The sequence below is a fragment of the Rhinolophus sinicus genome, chromosome 17, assembly GCF_057876585.1.
Source record: "Rhinolophus sinicus isolate RSI-liver-muscle chromosome 17, RSI-T2T, whole genome shotgun sequence".
NCBI classification, from domain to species: Eukaryota; Metazoa; Chordata; class Mammalia; order Chiroptera; family Rhinolophidae; genus Rhinolophus; species Rhinolophus sinicus.
The window spans coordinates 24,152,704-24,172,384 of NC_142517.1; the positions used below are offsets into that span (position 1 = coordinate 24,152,704).

Here is a 19,681-nt window from a genome sequence, read left to right on the forward strand (position 1 = left end):
GGGAGCTCAGCGGCAGCTCAGCTCAAGGTGCCGTGTTCAATTTTAGTTGCAGGGGGCGCTGCCCACCATCCCTTGCGGGACTCGAGGAATTGAACTGGCAACCTTGTGGTTGAGAGCCCACTGGCCCATGTGGGAATCGAACCGGCAGCCTTCGGAGTTAGGAGCACGGAGCTCTAACCGCCTGAGCCACCGGGCCGGCCCCCCAATCTTTAATTTTCTTGTTTATTTTTTCAGTTATAAAATTTCTGATGTACTTCAGAATTTTGGTTTTCAATCTCATTTTGCTGGGAGTTTTTTTCCTCCAGTGTTATTTCATTGCTTTTTTTATGCACTGTTTACATCTTTACCTCTCACAGTGACGTACAACCTAGACAACTGGGGACCCCAATCCAGAATGAGGTCCTGTCTGTGACTATGAGCTTACCCAAGAATGATACTGGGGGCAAATGCAGGTCCAGGCACTGTATCAATGGGCAGATTGGCACAAGTCTTGGGTGCAAGGTAGTTTTTGCTTTCTCCCTCATCCTAGTTAAGTGACTGTACATAAGCTGTAACTTCAGTTGTTGGTCAAAGGTCTTTTTTTAATGCCTTTCACAGATTGGGGAGCTCCTTACCCCCAGTCCTTTATTTCAACCTGTGGGCCAGGTTCTGGTCCCCTGTTTTTCTTAGACCGCAAGAGCTAAAAGTATAGCCATGTCTCCAGCTTCTGTTCCAGGGTCTCAGCAGGCCCACTTCCGTTCCAGTATTTTTCCACCAAAGTTACTGATATTGTTTCTGAGCAATACTATAGCTTTTTAACTTTTCTCTTCCTATTATAACTATCATTGTTATGTGATTGGAGCTTAAGGGTTAAAATGGTGTCAGTTTTGAATGGTACCAACAAAATTGTTTTCATCACAAGGAACAAAAGTAGAAGATTCTTTATACCTAAAGTAAATCAACTTTTCTCCACATATAATTCAAATCCAGGGACTTGTCTCATTTACTACTGTATCGCCAGCTCTTAGAATGTGTGAGGTATACAGTAGGAACTTAATTAACATTTGTCAACTGAGTGATTTGCTGTTCATTGCTGCATTAATGAGGCAAGGAAGATGGAAGGACAAGAGGAATGTAAAATTAACACTGGACAGTATGATGTTATCTTTGATTCATTTATAGTCTAGTGGAAGTGGCAATGCTAATCTACATGAAACAATACACAGTATAAGACCATATACAATAAATTTCTCAACTGGATCCTGCCAACTATCCATGTGCCAAGTGCCACGGTATTTGATAAATTTACAAAGTATATCCAGCCATAACTTTGAATAGAAGATAGAGCAGGGAGAGATGTAAATAATTGCTATCAATTTTTAAATTAGGAGGAGGAGGTTTGTATAAGAAAGGGAAGATTAGCTGTTTCATTTGTTGTATTTAATTCCTAGTGGCTAGAAGGATGCGGTCACAACTTTAGGGAAACAGTATGTAACCGTGCAAGGTCACTAAGGTAGGCAGTAAATGTCAGAGGTTAATTTTACAGAGCTATTTCTTTATTAAATATGCAATTTCAGAATGTAGAAAACTTGCTTACAGACCTGAGTGAATGCATAACGTTTCAATTCTTTTCAGAAGAAGGACTCTTTTTTAATAAGTGGTGTCTCCATGGTAACCATAAAGGCAAATCTTGCTTTGTGTATATTGTATCAACACCAATAACGGCTGGGATAGGTTGAACAAAAATGGCATGGGAGCATAAGCTGGGGAATTTGGAAAGAGAGTGAGTAAGGGAAATAGCCCGAATCACACAATGTAATTTAAGACTACCTTGATTCATTAGTACTGCTTTTGAAAAAATCAGACTTTAAAACCTTTTTTGTTTTTAAAGATACTTTCCTTCCTCCATCCTATTCAAATCAAAGATGGGGCAACTATTATTTTATTCTTTAAAGAAAAACAAATGACTTCAATTACATGTATTTTAAAAATCAGTGGGCATTGAGAAATAAGGACATATTTTTAAAATTGATGTCCTTGACAAGCACCACACAAAGAAAGTGAAAACCGCATATATATGCCCAGGCTCAGATAATGAATTAATGCAAGAGGAAAGCTGTACTGTTGAGGGATTTCTTTTCACACTTCAAAAAAACACTGTATAATGCATGTCCATATAGCACAAAGATGCTGTATGACTGAGTCACTTGTTAGTGGATGCACCACAAACAATAAAAGCAACACACCAATGCAGGATGGTGGCTTTATTTGCTGAATGAAACTGTATTTTTACATGTTACATTGTGGCTAATAATATGTATGAAATGTTTAGTTCACTTTTCTTAGGTATGTGGAAAAATAATTACAATGAGATAATAGAATTATCTATATAATTTTTAATTACTATAATATTTATTTTGAGATAATTAGAGATTCATATGTAGATGTGAAAAAATACAGAGATTTCATGTATGTTTACTCAGTTTTTCTCCAATGATAATATCTTACAAAAATAGATTCCAATATCACAAGCAGATATTGACCCTGATGCAGTCCACAGATCCAGATTTCCTCATTTTTGCTTATAGCTCTGTGGGGTGTGTGTGTGTGTGTGTGTGTGTGTGTGTGTGTGTGTGTGTGTGTGTGTGTGTGTTTAATTCTATGTGATTTTATCACCTGTGTAGATTTGTGTATCTCCCCCCACAGCAGTGACAGAAAGCAGTTCTATCACCACAGGAGCTCCCGGATTGTCCTGTTATAACCACACTACTGCCTTCCCACCCTGTTCCCTCTCCCTAACCACTGACAGCCCTAATCAGCTCTCTATAATTTTTGCCATTTCAAAGTGTTATATAACTAGAACCTGGGCCTAACCTTTTAGGAATGGCTTTCACCACTCCGAATAATTTATTTGTGATCTATATCCAAGTGCATCAACAGGTCACCCCTTTTTCCTGGTGAGTAGTATTCCAGAGTATGAATGTGCCATAGTTTGTTTAACCATCCACCTGCTGAAAGACATCCGGGTTGTTTCTAGTTTGGAACTATTAGAAGTAAAGCCATTATGAACATTTGTATACAGGTGTTTGCATGAAAACAAGTTTCCATTTCTCTGGGCTAAGTGGCCAAGGCTCAATTGCCTGACTATATGGTAATTGTGTGTTAAGTTTTATAAGAAATTGCCAAACTATTGGCAAGAGTGTGTGCCATTTTACATTCCCACCAGCAATATATGAGTGATCCTTTCTGACATAATTTTCTCAAGCTAATTAAAATAACTATTTGTTCCACCAGAGCAATGGAATTAAGACTGTTTGCTGTTGCCAGAGTTTTTATGCTCAGTTGGCCTGAATTCAAAAGCTGGCTCTGCCACTTGATAGCTATGTGACCTCAGATATGTTATTATTGCCCTCAACCTCAGTTTTTCTATCTGCAGAACTGGAACAATAATATTCCTACCTCACAGGCATGTAATGGAGGTATAATAATCATTATCGTTTGATATATTATTTATAGCATAATTATAAAAATGTTAAAAAGAGGTGTATATGATGTTAATAATGCAAAACACCACATACTTTATTATGATACTCTATGTCGGTATAAGAAAAAACTTCTGGGACTGTCTCTATGTTGTTATATAATTATGGGTTTATACATAAATCCTTTCAGACTTGAAATTTAGTACATAATTGATCACAGTGAAACAGTGGCAAAATGACAATGTTTTGAAGTGTGGGAAAGTAGAAAGGAACAGAATTATTCTCCCAAAGTCATACCAAATGGTAAAGCATACTTTCATAAGCCTGAGTTATGGAAAAGTTCAATTTTATTGCAAGTTGATTGGATGGGAAACAAGATGGCTCTAGTGATCAGATGGAAGCGATAAAAGATGGCAAGATGGCTGATGACACATCAGTAGCTCAGTTCCTCCCTGCCATCAGTTACTACTTCTAAAGAAAGGTAAACAGAAGAATAAAGTGTTTACTTTTTAAATCTTCTACCAAAAGAAGTCATTTCAAAGGAAATGATAATAATCAGAATCTTATCCTAAAAGGAGCTGTCATTTCAGTTTGTTTTGTTTTGTTTTTACTTGTGTCTCCATCTGTAGCTGTGTGTGTGTGTGTGTGTGTGTGTGTGTGTGTGTGTTGAGACAGAATATAATGCAAGTAGCTATAACGTTCAAGTCTTGCTATATAAATTTAATACAAATGATTTTATATTTACTAAAATTCATTTAATTTATGAGAGAAATACATGTGATAATTGAAACTTGCAACTTTGTGTGGAAAATTCACCTTTGGCAGGAGCTACCCTACCATGAGATAGGAAAAGCAAAGTAAATTTGTATTTACATCTTATGTCGATGTATAAAAGATATGAGAACACCACTTTTAGTAGAGAGCAAGTTCAGTACAGCATGGATCCTGTGTGCTGAAGTCTGGCTTACCTGGTTTTTCATTTGCATCATAGAGCATTTGAGAAAGTTATTAAAGCTTGGTTTGTTTAACAGTCTATTAATTGTGGCACCCATAGAATGGTAAGCAGACTTTCAATTTTCTTGTCTTTTTTATTGTTATTTCTATGGAATTTAGCTCCTTCTTATCTCAATTAAAAGTTCACCAAATACATTTTGTTAGACTTTTTTTTCCCAATGTGCCATGTGTTGATTGTTAAAAATGCAGGATTACCCCTTTGGTTTATTAAAATAAGACGTTTCTATATTAATTCTCTTTTCTAATGGCGTTTAAAGAAATCATTTCTGATTACTTATTTCTTATATTTCACATATATGTTTTACTTAAATTGTTTTACAACTGTGAATAACAAGAAAAAATTGTCTCCAAAGGGAGGCTTTTAAAGGGAGGCTCTTTATTACCCATATAACAAGAAATTCAAGGTAAAGCAGCCTCTGGATGGTTAGCTTAGTGTCTCAATAATGTCTTAAATGGCTGTCTTCCCATCTATTTTCTTTGTCATCCTTGATGTGTGAACTCATTGCCCTCTTTGTCACAAGATCACTGCAGAAGCTCCAGGCATCACGTTTTCAGAAATCAATGTCAAAAGGCAGAAAAGGGAGTATTTCTCCCTTATGTTTCCTTTTATCCAGGATGAGAAACTTTTCTAGAAAATCTCTTCTCTGTGTCATTGGCCAACCTTAAACAAATCCCTTGGTCCCAATTCAATGTTACCAAAATGACAAGCTTAAGCAACTATGAAAGAGGAATGGATAACATTAGGCTATAAAAAAGCCACATACACACACACACACAAAGGCAAACAAACAAAAGCTACTCACTGTAACATCTTATTATGGGCTTTAAAGACACACACAAAAAAAACGGGATGGGCTTTATGGCTATGTAAACTAAACCTCTGAGCCTCAAGTTTTTTAACCCATTCAATTGCCTTCTTTGTTTAACCATTCACTTAGCTCCTCCGCAATATACGTGTATGTCGACCTTGTTCTTCCCCTGCAAAGGTGCAACATTATAAAAAAAAAAAAAAGATGAGGCCAAGTCATACAAATTTTAGAGCTTGAATATCCTAGATTTCCTGATAGCCCATTTCAAATTCTGCAAAGAACTCCTAACATGATTTTTGAAGAATCTACAGCAATGGCAATGCTTTAGTGTAAAAAATTCTAATTTTGTTATTTAAAATGATTTGCAAAAGTTGCATCAGCCTTTAAAAAATGTAGGTAAATGTAATATATATGTAGAACAAAATATATGTAATCTCTGAAATCCTGTAATTGTTTTCTCCATTTATCCATTTGATTTCAAACAGATGATATAAAGCTCATACACTATGCTGGATGTCACTCTAGATGCTGGAAACTGAGCAAAAATTGGGAGGCAGAAGTCCCTTCCTTCTCCAAATCACCTCCACACTCTTGCTTGTACCAGTAAGTTTTGATTTCCTTAGTTTCAAACTAATGTCTTATCCCTAAAACTCAACTATTTCTTTTTTAAAATAATTAAAATAAATTACAATTACAGTTCGCATACAATATAATATTAGTTCCAGGAGTACAGCATAGTGGTTAGACATTTATATAACTTAGGAAGTGATCACCCAGATAAATGTAATACTCACCATACATAATTACAATATTATTGTCTATATTCCCCATGTCGTGCAATTTCATCTCCAAGACTGTTTTTATAACTGCCGGTTTGTACAACTTAATCCCTTCCCCCTTTTCACCTTCAACTGTTTCTTTAGACTCATTTTTCCTATGTAGGAAATACCAAAACAACAAAAAAATCAAATTCTTTTAGTTGCTTTACTCCACTTCATCACTAGATGGCACCCAAAGAATTTATTTCTCTCCAGCTGACTGGAGAAAAAGTACAGATAAAACATCCGCTGTTCTCAGTGTGAAATGGACAAGGTCTCCGCTGTCTGTTCAATTTCTATTTTACTTATCTGTTATTTGGGAAAAGATGCACAGATGTTTTTCATTATCACTTGGCACTCACAGTGAATTTTTAAAAATAGCCTTTTCAAGTCCACTACAATTTTGTAAGGACCTTTCCTTCACAATAAGTCATTTCTATTCCTTTATCTTACACAACAGCAGTTATTTTTCCCTTTTCTTACTCTGATGCATATACACTGCACTACTTTTTTGAAAAAACAAACAAACAAACAAAAAACAAACAAAAAAAACACTTGAGTGATTCTCTTCTCTTGAGAATTAGAGAATGACCAGATATCATTCCTGTACTCCCTGCTCAACATTTTGCTACAACTTGCTGTCAAAGTGTCTACTGAAAAATTCCCCATTGCACTTCTGCCTTCCAGCTACTTTGGAGTTTTCACAACATTTGTATCTCCTTTAGGTGTTTATACCATGATAAAATCTAATGGACCAAATTATATGTGTTTACTCTCATGAAGAAAGTTTCATCATTGCCCAAGTTCTATTTAGAAGGGGGAAAAAAATACTGGAAAGAGAAATTAATCTGGCTGAGTCAAATTCCAGCTAAAGAATTACAAAACATCTTCTCCCCCACTTCTGCATTCTGTACTGAAACTTGGGGAAACTGCTCTGCCAAAATAGTTAGTCAAGGAGTAACTGGCTGCTGATTTACTAAAATTAGTTTTGTAGATATAATCTTAAAATAAATGTCTATTTGTTTGTATGTGTGAATACACACACACACACACACAGTGCCAAAAAATGTATACACATTTTAAGAAAGGAAAAAACTATTAAAATTGTATAATAATATATACTGATAACAAAAGATGCATACAAGTCACATTTGTCTTCTGCAATTACAAGAGGTGCTCAAAGTGGTTACTATCAGCATCCAGACACTTCTGATTACTGCGAACTACTGCTTGAGCAACGTTGACCAAAGTGTCCACTTGTATACATTTTTTGGCACCCCCCCATATATATGTATGTGAAAATACACACATGCACATATACACACACACATAAAATTTTTCCCTTTGTCACTGCCACCTAATGTCACAGCTACTCAACCATTGGAACAGGGCTCTTTATGAGAACTAGCTTTACAGAACTTGAATCAGGGTCTTTGATCCATTTTCCTAACCAGTTTTTTCTTTCCCCCCTAAGAATTATGTCCTGAGCTGAAAGTTAACCCTTTTCCTAGTGTATATGGACTGTAACTAAGGGTGTTTTTTATAGAAAAAAAATCTTCCTGGAGACAGATGTTGTTCTACCTGCTACTTCTAAGTAGCACAGCCTTGCACACCCAAGGTAGAAGTAGAGTTTCTATACCCATTTATTTTATAAACTCAATATGCCCTACATTTTTGCTTCTTTTTATTTATTTATGTTCTTCATGATATATTCTGGAGGTTGACGGATTATCTTACACTCAGGTTTTGAACTTGTTCATTTGGTTTCTTCATCTCGCTCTTCTATTTATTAGAAGGTATTGGGTGACCAGGGAGGTAGGTGACTGCACTACTCAGTTAAGACACCTCCTTTAGAAAGAGGTGTGAAGGTTTTTTGTAACGCAAATCCAATAGATTCTACTGATCTTATGTCTTTCTCTATAATGAGTTAGAGGGAGGAGTTCTCCACGACTGCAAACTGGAAAACTTGGTGTAGATGGGAAAAAAGGGATTATATGGACAGTAACCTCACAGGGTGATCTAGCATAAATTCCTCACTGAGCAGATCGTGATGGGCAGTCAGGCCCCAGACACTTAAATTCTTTAGTAAAAGATTTATCCTTGCCTTAACCAAGCTCTGTGCCTGTAGGCTAACACACCTTGGAAATGCCCCTTTCCAGACCCCTCCTTCTAATACCCTCCACCCTTTCAGACCCTTTCTTCTAAAGCTACCACTTCAAGAGAGCACATAACCGTGTTAACTATCCTGTAATCAAGTCCCTACCTTGCTTGCTTCCACCTTCAGGCAATCTTCCTTATTTCCCTCCTTAATTCAAAATGCATAAAAGAAACTGCAAAACTGTCATTCTCCCGAGCATTTGAGATCTTGCTCTCCAGCACTTGTCATCAGTTTGGCTCAGATAAACTCTTACACAAATTCTCTACAGGTTTGGACTTTTTTACATCAATATTAGCATCCAGCAATCAAGTTTTTTTTTATTAAGAAAATTTAGAGAAATGTAGAAACTCCTAGTTGGAAGACATGTAGAGTCATACAACTTTGGTGATCAGTCCTAGCTGTGCAACAGGATCCCAGGGGAGTTACAAATTTCTAGCTCAATGCCAGATTACTGACTCATAATTTCCAGAGGTGGGCCCAGGAATTTGTACTTTTCAAAGCAATCTTTTATTTAATTGCAGGCAATCTGACCCTCGTTCATGGGTTGGCATTCAGGAAAGGTAAGTCTGAACTCTTGAATTATTACCTGTGGCAAGTTTCAATTTTTGTATTATTGTCACTGTATGGTGGCTAAGTGGTCGTCCAATGCAGGGGGAGGACTGAGCAAATACAGGTTCAATGTCAAATACTAACCTGGGAACGCTCCTGATCATGGTCCCAGGAGCCAGTCATCTTGTGCATGTGATTTCTGCTCTATCCCTTATTAACTGTAATGTTGGACAAACAACTTAATCTTGTTTGCCATAATTTGCTTATCTGTAAAATGGGGATGATAGTAAAAACCTTTACTTAGTGTTGTTGTAAGGATTAAAAACATAATTGCATGGAAAGCATTTAGAACAGTGCCTGGCATTGAGTTTATGCTCAAAAAATAATATTCTTGTTTTGATTATTATGTTATTTATTACTTGGGGAAAAATGTTGTAAAAGAGATATTATTATCCTAATTTAAAATTAGAAAACCAAGGTTCATATAAATTAAATATCTTATCCAAGATAACAGAGCTGGTAAATGTTAGAACTGAAATTTAGATACAGACCAGATCACGTCAAACCCATACTCCTCACCCTTTAAGAAGCTAGTTGAATACCTCAAGTGATGGCTGAAATTACTACCACTTCCAAAGGCAGGAATTTTTATCATTGGATGTGTGACATAGTAGTAACAGCATGATAATGATTTATGAAGCAACTATTGAGCCACCATTTGTTGACTCTTTACTAATGGCAATTGCTACACTTAGTACTTTGCACACGTTGTTGACTCATTTGATCATTATAATAACACTGCCAGTTAGATGTTATTTTCCCTACTTCTCAGACAGGGAAATTGAGCCTCAGAGCGGTTAAATATTGTGCCAACCTTCTACAATCAGTATGTGCTGCAACAGGTATTTGAACCCCTGACTTTCTGACTCCATCCTTTGTGTATGTAACACTTTCTTGCACCTCAATTGGCTACTTCTGGTTTTCCTTAAGGTGCTACAGAATATTAGCTGTCTATGTCAAGTTAATCTTTAGGATATTTGGAAAAAGAAATGAAGTCTTCTCATTTTCTAGGTTAAATATCCAAGTTCCTGCAGCAAATCTAGACAGGGAACATGACCTCATTGTAAGACCGTTCACCATCAAATCACTCTTCTCTGAATAGCCTATCAAAGTCTTGATGACTCAAACTGCGATGTCCTGACTGTACCCGACCACCCAAGAAAAGACCCATAGCAGGTGGCCAACACTGCATATTAGTGTAGTCTGTTTTCTGTTTTAAAAGCTAACATTATAAAGGAGGTTTTGTTTTGGTTGAGGTTTTTCTGTCTGTTTGTTTTTTTTTAATTATTTCTACCTTTGTGCTCTAAAGATAGTTTGAGGTAAACCAAAAAATTAGTCTTTGAAATGTTTGTGCTCATGTCTTCACAAGCAATATTTTGTTCAACCTTAGGTTTCTGAACTAGCAAAATAAGTAATTTTTAATAAGAAAGAATACATTTTCCATCCAGGTGGGTTGCTAGTAATTAAAGACTATCTTGGTATATTGGTAGTTGTGCGATAGATCAGAAACCTGTTTTCACTCTTACCTAATAGCCGTCTGTACAGAGAGATGCCACAATACTCAACTGATTCAAATCGTACTATTTCAGGTTAAATTTTACTAAGTTCCCTTTCTTTCTTAACGATAAACAAGTTTAATGTCCACGTTCTATGTTTTTTTTTGTTTCTAAGGGTAAGTGGTTGCTGTGCAAACAATTTCCCTCAGCCCATGTGAGTTCTCTTAAAGGTGTTTGTATTTTATATTGTGGAAAGAAAAATCTCTTTAATAGGCACAATCATGCAGTCTTCCTTTTAAACTCTTTAGTTTCATTATTTTTAAAGCATTATGGAAGTGACTCAAATTGCTTTAGAAATTGTCAAATTATTAATCATGGAGAAATACTTCATAGGTGAAAACAAATGGAGTCATCTTTGGAAATTGGTGAGATGTCTGTGGGGGAAGAAAATGAGGCTGAAATGGTTTCTGAGATTTTTCAGATTTTTTTCTTATAATCCTGTTCCAAGATAATCAGAAGGGTTGGATGCCGGGAACCAATCTGTCTCAGTTACCTTTTCGTGAGGATTTCTACCAAACAGGGAGGAAAATGTGTCTGGTAACATAAGCAATGAAAGTCAAAACCTATTTAGTGGAACTGTTTAGTCTCCATGCCTTATCTAAACCAACTTCAAAATATCACTAAATAATAAACTCTGCATTACTAATATAAAATCTCCAGAGTTTCTAGAACATGGTTGGGAATTAAGGATTAATAACCCAGATTCTGGCAATCATCTTTTTGTTTCCTTGATATTTGCATTTAAAGTTTGTTTTAGACTTGTTGAAAAATTATTTTTGTAGTAGAAGCTCCAGGCACTTCCGCCATTTCCTAACCTACTGGTGGACTTTAGAGTTGCCACCTCAATATCTATCTTTCAAATTTGTCTTACAAATAGTATGCAGATATTCCTTTGAGGAATTCGATTTCTAGTTTGTACCTTTGACCCAACAGCACCAGGAATGGGCCCTGATTGATCATCATTTCCCAACATAAATGCACCGTAAACACAGAGTGATTAGTGCAGGGAGATATGTGTGAGTCAACAAAAACCAGTGAAAGTGAATCCTACAGCTTGCGTAGGAACCACAGTCTACTCAAAAGCAATGAGGTGTGAAGTCCTATGAGGAGTTTCACGCTTCTGGGAGGCACCATGTGGCCCAAAGCCAAAACCAACACTTCAGAAAAGACAAAAAGAAAAAGCGACTGCAACAATGGTGATATGTGTTAAGGCTTTGGACCGAGCTCCCCTTCTACACCTACCTCTAGACTTATCAGTTATGGGACCCAATACATTTATTTTATTATTTAAGTCTCCTCAAGTGTTTTTATAGCTTATAAATAACTTTTCTGAGCCTTGGCCTCTTACCAGTAAAGGGATGTTGATATTACCCACCTCCTCAGGTATTCATGATGATTAAATCAGATAACATTTGTAAAGCAAGTGGTATGCGCTGAGTATTCAGCAACTATTGAATCCTGTTTTCTTTTCTGTTCCTCTTCTGCTCTTGCAGACTTCTGGGTACTAATGAGTCATACCAATGTTCCATGGATCCAGGGAGTTTTCAGAGAAGGGAGTGGTGTAGGATAAGCCTGAGGTCATCACAAAAACCACAATTCCCAGTGGCTTTCCTCAGACCCGACTAACCTTGTGCCTTCCCAGGGAGCTTAAGCAGTCAGCAGGTTGGTGAATATTAGGGAGAAAACCATGGCAATTCTTCAAGGTAGGTGGTAATAAAACAAATGGCTAGACAAACTAGATTTTTCTAAGAAGCATGTGGCAGAGGGACAGCATGTAAACACCAATGGATACTCTGTTTTCCTGAACTACGAAGCTGATTCAAGACAACAAATTTTGAGTGCAGATATTTAAAAGATGACTCTTGTTTCTGATGAGAAAATTTTTAGAGACCTGCAACTTAACAAGATGCCCAGTCTAAACTATGTTAAACAGTTCCATTTCTCTGGTAGGTGATTTTTTCATTCATTACACACTTTTGGAACTGGAAGGGATGATCCAGTTCAAATCCTCATTCAATAGATGAGAGAACAGAGGCCCAGAGAGGCAAGGGAACTTGTTCACGCCCCCCGGCCAGCTGAAGGCAGGGCCAGGGCAGCCAACCTGCAGTTAATGCTTCTTAAATGAGTAGATGTGCTCCCTCCCAGGCCTTGCTTAACAGACTCCGTTTTACTTTCCATTACAAACCAAGTGTCTGGTAGACACATAAACACCCATCAAGTCTAACAAGCATAGCCAGTTTTCCCAAAGGTGGCACAATTGTCATCTGTGAGTCAGCATTGGTTCTCATGGACACTTTTTCCTGTTGCTGCACATGGACCAAGCGAGTCGCATAACAGGGCCTGGTCGCTGTCTCAACCGGCGTTGGTTTCACAACCTCAGCACTATTAACATTTTGACTGGATAATTCTTTGTTTAGTAGCAGAGGGTAAAGTGTGTGTTGTGTGTGTCGGGGGGAGGTGGGAGGTGGGGAGGGGTTCATTGTAGGATGTTTAGCAGTAATCCTGGCCTCTACCCACTAGATGCCAGTAGCACCCCTTCAGTTTGGGCAACTAAAAAATGTCTCCAGGTGTTGTGAAATATCCCTGGGTGGGGGAGAAGAGGGCAAGTCAGCCCACTGAGAACCACTGATGTAGAGAAAAGCCTTTTTTTGCACTGGGAAGTCCTGAAACCATTTTCTCTCACAGAGCAGTGCTAAATGTGGGGAGGGGAAAGATGGGTCAGAAGATGTGAAATATGCTTGGGACTTGGAGTATATCTTTTCAGGCAAATTAAAAAATTGTCAGGCTTCTACCAACTTTATTTCTTTACCTGATACTATTCTAGGATGGTAGCAGAGACTGAATCGAAAAGGATCTGATACCTTGTTACTACCACAACAATAAGGAATTATACATTAAGTAAGAAAAAACAATTGAATGGGAAGATAATGCCTATAATGCAAGAGAATAACGAGGATGGGAGTCCATGGAAAGTAGAACTGCCCACGCAGACTCTATCCCCTTCAAATTCCTGTTCCTTCCTCCTTCTTGGATGTCCTTACAGAAGGAGCACACAATGTTTTCCCTCCTGACAGCCTCTGCCAAGCTCCATGGTGCTGTGGTGCAGAACTCTAAGGCAGAAGCAGGATAAACATCAGAAAAGAAGGACAACAATGGGATGTAGAAATATGGGGAAAAGAAGCACGAGAGGAAGTGGAGGAAAAAAATGCAAAAGAAAAGGGAGCAGGTATAAAGGATTCTAGCCCCAGTCCTAGAAAAAACATTTGTTAAAATTAGATGTTCTCAGCATGGGTTATTTTTGTGAAATGTGTTTAAAGTATTACTCTTTTAGAAAATTTTGCATCAAAACAGCAATTGTGCTGTCGTTCAGAATTCTTGACTATGTCAAATTTACATTATTAAACCTGCTAGAACCAGAAATAATACCAAACCCTGTATCCATCCTACATAATCAGTCCTTCTGAATATCATAACGTTCCTGTTACTATTCCTGGCTGTCCTTGGAGGTAGTGACCACCCAGTAACACACAAAAGGTTTCCTTTCTGCCTCCATAATCATCTAGGACAACACATTCTTACATTTCATTTTTAATCATCTAAAGCTTTTCAGATACTGCAGAGTATGTCTTCGGTAGCACAATAAGTGAGATCCAAGGTTTCTAAGAGCCTTATGTTTCTTTCTTGTCATGGTTGATAACATGCTGTTTCTGCCTTGCATTGGATACCAGATGTAGAGCACATAGCATAAGGAGAAGAAAAGAAGAAAGCTATTCATGGGAAGGCCAGATTCATACGACAGTGAAAACTATGTCCCCAAACCAGGAAGCCTCTTTCTTAGAGAGAGAGAGAGAGAGAGAGAGAGAGAGAGAGAGAGAGAGAGAGAGTAGCTATTCATTTCAAGTGCTGAGGTAAAGCAATTTAGAATGATTTTCACCTTGGCACAAAAATCTTACTTAGAAACAGTACTATTAGAAAAGGATGGAATTCTTGGTAGGGAAACAGGGGAGCAGAGATATAGACATAAACAAACAAAACTTTCCAACTTAAAAAATTCTCCAGAATTATAAATTGAATTATAAATATAGTCCCACATTTGGAGAGCTATAGAATTAACGATGTTGTATGCTTTTAAAAGAAAACTCCTGGTACAGTATTTTTGCGTAAATAACGAAGATTTACAAAAATAAAAACAAGATAATGGAGATTCTAAGTAAATACTGAAAGTATCAGGGGTTCCCAAACCTGACTGGAAACTAGAATCAGTTTGGTCCTCCCCACGGATCCTAACTCAATAATTCTGAGATGAAGTTTGGAACTCTATCCTTCTCACCATCTCCTTAGATTATGCTGATGCCCTGTTAGGTTTAGAAAATGACTAAATTTCGAAATGTGCCCATTTCATCCACTGCTAGACCACTGCTCCTACCTTTATTGTAGTTGAGCTTTGTGAGTCCATACAGTATTTTTTGGAGCTGATGAAAAGTGTTGACCTCCACTCTAGAAAGATACCTATGCCCAGACAGATACAAATTTTATACACAATTTTAGGGTAACTATAGATTACTGAAATCCACCTGGGAAGAAGAACTTCAGTTTGAGTGATAATTGTCCTTGTGGTTTGTGGGAGTTTATTGTTCAGTGGCCTTGTTGGCTTGAGACACATCCAAACCTGTAGAGAATTTTTATAAGAATTTATTTCAAGCCAACTGACAACCTATGTCAGGGAGCAAGATCCCAAATGCTCTGGAGACTAACAGTTTTGCAGCTTCTTTTATCTGTTTGAAATTAAGGAGCGAACAAAAGGAAGATTACATGGAGGTGGGAGAAAGCAAGCTGGGAATTGGATTGCAGGAAAGTTCACACGCTTCTGTGCTCTCTTGAGGTGGTCATGGCTTATTTCAATGTGTGTTAACCTAGATGCACAGAAACAATAGACAGGTTTTGCTTAAGGCAAAGATAACCTTTTACCTAAAGTTGTACACCTGAGGTGTGACTATCCACCATGACCTGCCCGGTTAGCAATTTATGATCAGATTACGCTGTGAGTTACTTTCCATCGAACCCCATTTTTTCGTCCACACCCTGAAGTCTTAGCACTTAACAACAGCCTATGTGTTTTTTGAAAGTTGTTGCATTTCAGAGACCAATTTTAAGAAACCACCAGGAAGACCATAGGCAGTAATTCAGGTTCCTACATGAGCCGCGTAAATAATCCCTCCACCTCTGGTGCTGCTCCTTTCCATTCAGTCCCCACAAATCTATCAGAGTACCGTATTGCCCCGAAAATAAGACCTAACCAGAAAATAAGCCCTAGCATGATTTTTCAGGATGCTCATAATATAAGCCCTACCCTAAAAATAAGCCCTAGTGGGGCCAGTCTGGTGGCTCAGGCGGTTAGAGCTCCATCTTCCTAACTCCAAAGGCTGCCAGTTTGATTCCCACATGGACCAGTGGGCTCTCAACCACAAGGTTGCTGCTTCAACTCCCGCAAGGGATGGTGGGCTGTGCCCCCTGCAACTAGCAACCGCAACTGGACCTGGAGCTGAGCTGCGCCCTCCACAACTAAGACTGAAAGGACAACAACTTGAAGCTGAATGGCACCCTCCACAGCTAAGATTGAAAGGACAACAACTTGACTTGGAAAAAAGTCCTGGAAGTACACACTGTTCCCCAATAAAGTCCTGTTCCCCTTCCCCAATAAAATCTTTAAAAAAATAAATAAATAACCCCTAGTTAAAATCATCAGCCAGACAGACACGTTTAGTACATCCATTGCAAGACACAATGGACATATTAAATTATAAAATAACAATATTAATATATAATTAAATATAAATAAATAATATTATTGAAATTAATACTTAAAATAAATGATAATATAAGTTATAATTAAATATTTGCAGTTACCCAAGCGAAGTATTTGCAAATACCCAAGCTTGGACGAGAGGTAAATGCCTATGTTAACAGATGATCTCGAGACTTATTGCCAAATGACCAATCAGAGGACAGACACAACGCACGAATAACTTGTGCACTTAATAACGAACAGCCGTGGTTGTGTCTAATATGAATCTTCATAATTCAATACATTGTGTGTTGTAACGGACGTACTTAATGCACTCGTGTGAAATAAAGAAACATTTTCTGAATTTTGGTGCCTGCAATTTTTCGTCACTTTTGTGTGGACCATCATTCTTAACTGTCATCATTTTTGTTGCCAATCCTGTGTCATAAGTCTTCAATTAACACTTGACTTAATGGTAGATTTAAAGGGAATAATATTTTGACACCCAGACAAGATGAGTGCAAAAAGAAAGAGCTATTCCGTCAAGTACAAGAAAGGAATTGTGGAGGACTTCCGGGGCAAGAATCTCATGGCTTTCTGCAAAGAGAAGAAGTTGGATCTCCGAATGGTCCAAAAATGGCAAGCAGAGTATGATAACCTCAGTCAACAGGTGGACGAGGGAAATGCTAAGAAGCGCAAGTGTGGATCAGGTCAGCAACTATTATTTCCTGAGCTGGAAAACATCATCTGTGAATGGGTTGCTGACAGGAGAGCAAAAGCTTTGGTTGTGTGCAGGGCTGATATTGAAGCATTTGCCCTTGCAATGGCACCACAGTTAGAAATATCCCCAGAAGAATTCAAAGCATCACAACACTGGCTGGATGGCTTCCTTCAGAGATATGAACTGTCTCTAAGATGGACAACACCATTCAAGTTGGAAGATACTGAAGTTATTTAAACGTGCACTTTCATTCAACTCCTTTGTTGATGGCATCGACTTTTCTAAATATCACCTCTCCAACATGATTGCTATGGATGAAACTATAGTGTTAATGGGCCAAGGATCTCAAATGACAATTGATCAGAGGGGTGCCTCGCCAATCTACATTCCTTCCACTGGTTACGAAAGTGCACGTGTTACCTGTATTTTGGCAATTCATCTGGATGGAAAGAAAGCTCCACCTCTAATCATCACTAAGGGCAAGAAAGCAAAGTTGAACGTGTTTCAGGCATTTATGTTCTTGAAACCGAAAAAGCCTGGTGCACACAGCAATTATAAGGAAGTGGGTCGATTTAATGCTGCCACTTGTTTCGCGAGGTGGCCAAAGTGGTCTGCTAGTCTGGGATTCAGCCAGCACTCACTGCGCTAAAGACATGAAGAAATTCCTTGCAGAGAGAAGAATAGATCAAATAATGATTCCCGCAGAAATGGCTGCCTATCACCAGACTCTTGATATTGCAATAAACAAGCCGTTCAGGGACGATTTGAGCATGGAAATCAGTGACTACACTGAAAATAGAATGGAGAGAAATCAGCGTGGAAACTTTGTGAAGCCTAGTCTACAAGAGGTCATGATTTGGGTGAAGAATTCATGGGATAAAATCACTGACAGCTGTGTTGCCAATGCACTACGAGTGGGATACATGGACAAGAAGTGCTCATTTAAGAAGAGCTCTATTGCTGGACATGAGAGATTGGGGCCAATAGTTCTACAGGGCATGGAGTCGCAAGAAATTCAAGCTGGGATTCAGGATTTGGAGAGTTATGACGATGTTCCAGAAGATGACATGACTATATTTGAATAAATGTAGATTTTTGTGCATGAATAAATGCAGATTGTTGTACATGAAAAAAAATAAGACATCCCCTGAAAATAAGCCCTAATGCATCTTTTGGAGCAAAAACTTAATATAAGACCCAGTCTTATTTTCAGGGAAATACGGTAATATTTCCAAGTGAATTTCTAACTATATCCAGCCCAGGCATAAAACCCTTCTTTCTGTTGTCCTAGGGGTGGTATTCAAGTTACATTCTGTAGCAGTCAAAGTTGAAACTCTGTACTGCCTTCAGCTGTTTTAATTGCCTTGCTCTTCAGCATCATCTTGTACTTTTTAAAATGCCAATGTGTGGGTCTCAACTCTTGACCAGTTACTTTAAAATCTCTTGAGTGAAAAGAGGAGACAATCAAAGGCAGATTCTAGTATTTAAAAAGAAAAGGGAAGGGAAGAAGAGGTGACTGGAGGACAGGGGAGGAAAGGGAAGAGGAAGGAAGAGAAGCGATTCCTCAGAAGACTGAATTGGGTAATGCGTCAGGAACCTTGCTCTACTCAAGCCCACCCTGAACTCCTTGTAGTTCCCCAGCGTACCTGGCTGCCTCTGGTCTCTGAGCTTTTTACGTGTTCTTCCTTCTACTTACAACAGGTTTCACTTCTGCCCCTTTACTAGCCTAACCTGACCCTTCCTTACTTCTGAATTCCATATCCCCTAAATCTCCCAGAACAGAGTTCCATTTTCCTAATACATGCCTTCTGCCCATCTCTATCTAAGCAGTTTAAAAGTAGTAGGGAGGTTTGGTGTTTTGGGTGTGTTTTGTTTGTTTCCAGTTCTAGAACCAGAACCTAATACTAAACCTAGCACATTAAATAGCCACTTGATAAGAATTAGAAGAATAAGAAATAATTCAGGATCCACATGTAGTATATTCAAAGTACGATGATTATACCAGAGCTGAATTGTTCTTTACTTGGAAGGGTATGTGACACTGGACATGGAAACTTGATAGTGTAGATGGGAATTTTTGTTGTCTCAGACTTGTCTTAGACGATAGTGGTCAGAGGGGAGACTAAACAAATCTTGGTTTGGTGTTCAAGCTCTTTCCTTGTATATTATCCTTTTAAGGCTTTGTCTTGGAGGATGCTACTACTTCTTCCAGACAGCTAAAGAAGCTAGAAATACTATAGTTTGTCACCCCATAAAAATTAGTTATTTAAGTGACTGAATGAGTCAATAGGTTTTATCTTAGTCTGTGAAACTTGGGTCTTCAGGCCTAGAGTTTATGAACATGTACTCTAGGTTAAAAGCATCTGCCCCCAACTACATTGGGTCTGAAGTTTTTCTAAGAAGACAACTTGATATTTGTTAGGGCAGGTAATTTTGCACTAATGATACCACTTTGGATATTTTTTTAAAATCTTGAAATAGATGATAATAGAAAAGATTTTTTGAACACTGTCCACATGCCATATACTTTTCCAAAGACGTGAGATGTATTAACTCATTTATTCACAACCTTAAAAAGAAGTTTTCATGATTATCCCCATTTTACAAATGAGAAAACTTAAGCAAAAAGAGGTTGTTTAACTTCTCTAAAATTATATAGTTATTAAATAGAACAGCCAGAAGTTAAAGTATAGAATTTGAGAAAGCAAAAAGAAATTTCAAGTTTGATGAAAAGTTAGTTTCAAAAGAAA

General features: G+C 37.9%; 1 long non-coding RNA gene across 1 annotated transcript in view; it reads left to right on the forward strand.

Annotated features, from left to right (window-relative positions):
- LOC148754746 (uncharacterized) overlaps window positions 1–8,828 on the forward strand; it is a 328,146-nt gene extending 319,318 nt beyond the window's left edge. Inside the window, exons 4-5 of the long non-coding RNA XR_016019852.1 lie at window positions 5,770–5,887; window positions 8,782–8,828. This is a non-coding gene — a long non-coding RNA (uncharacterized LOC148754746). The remainder of the gene's footprint in view (window positions 1–5,769; window positions 5,888–8,781) is intronic.
- Window positions 8,829–19,681: the final 10,853 nt, after the last annotated feature.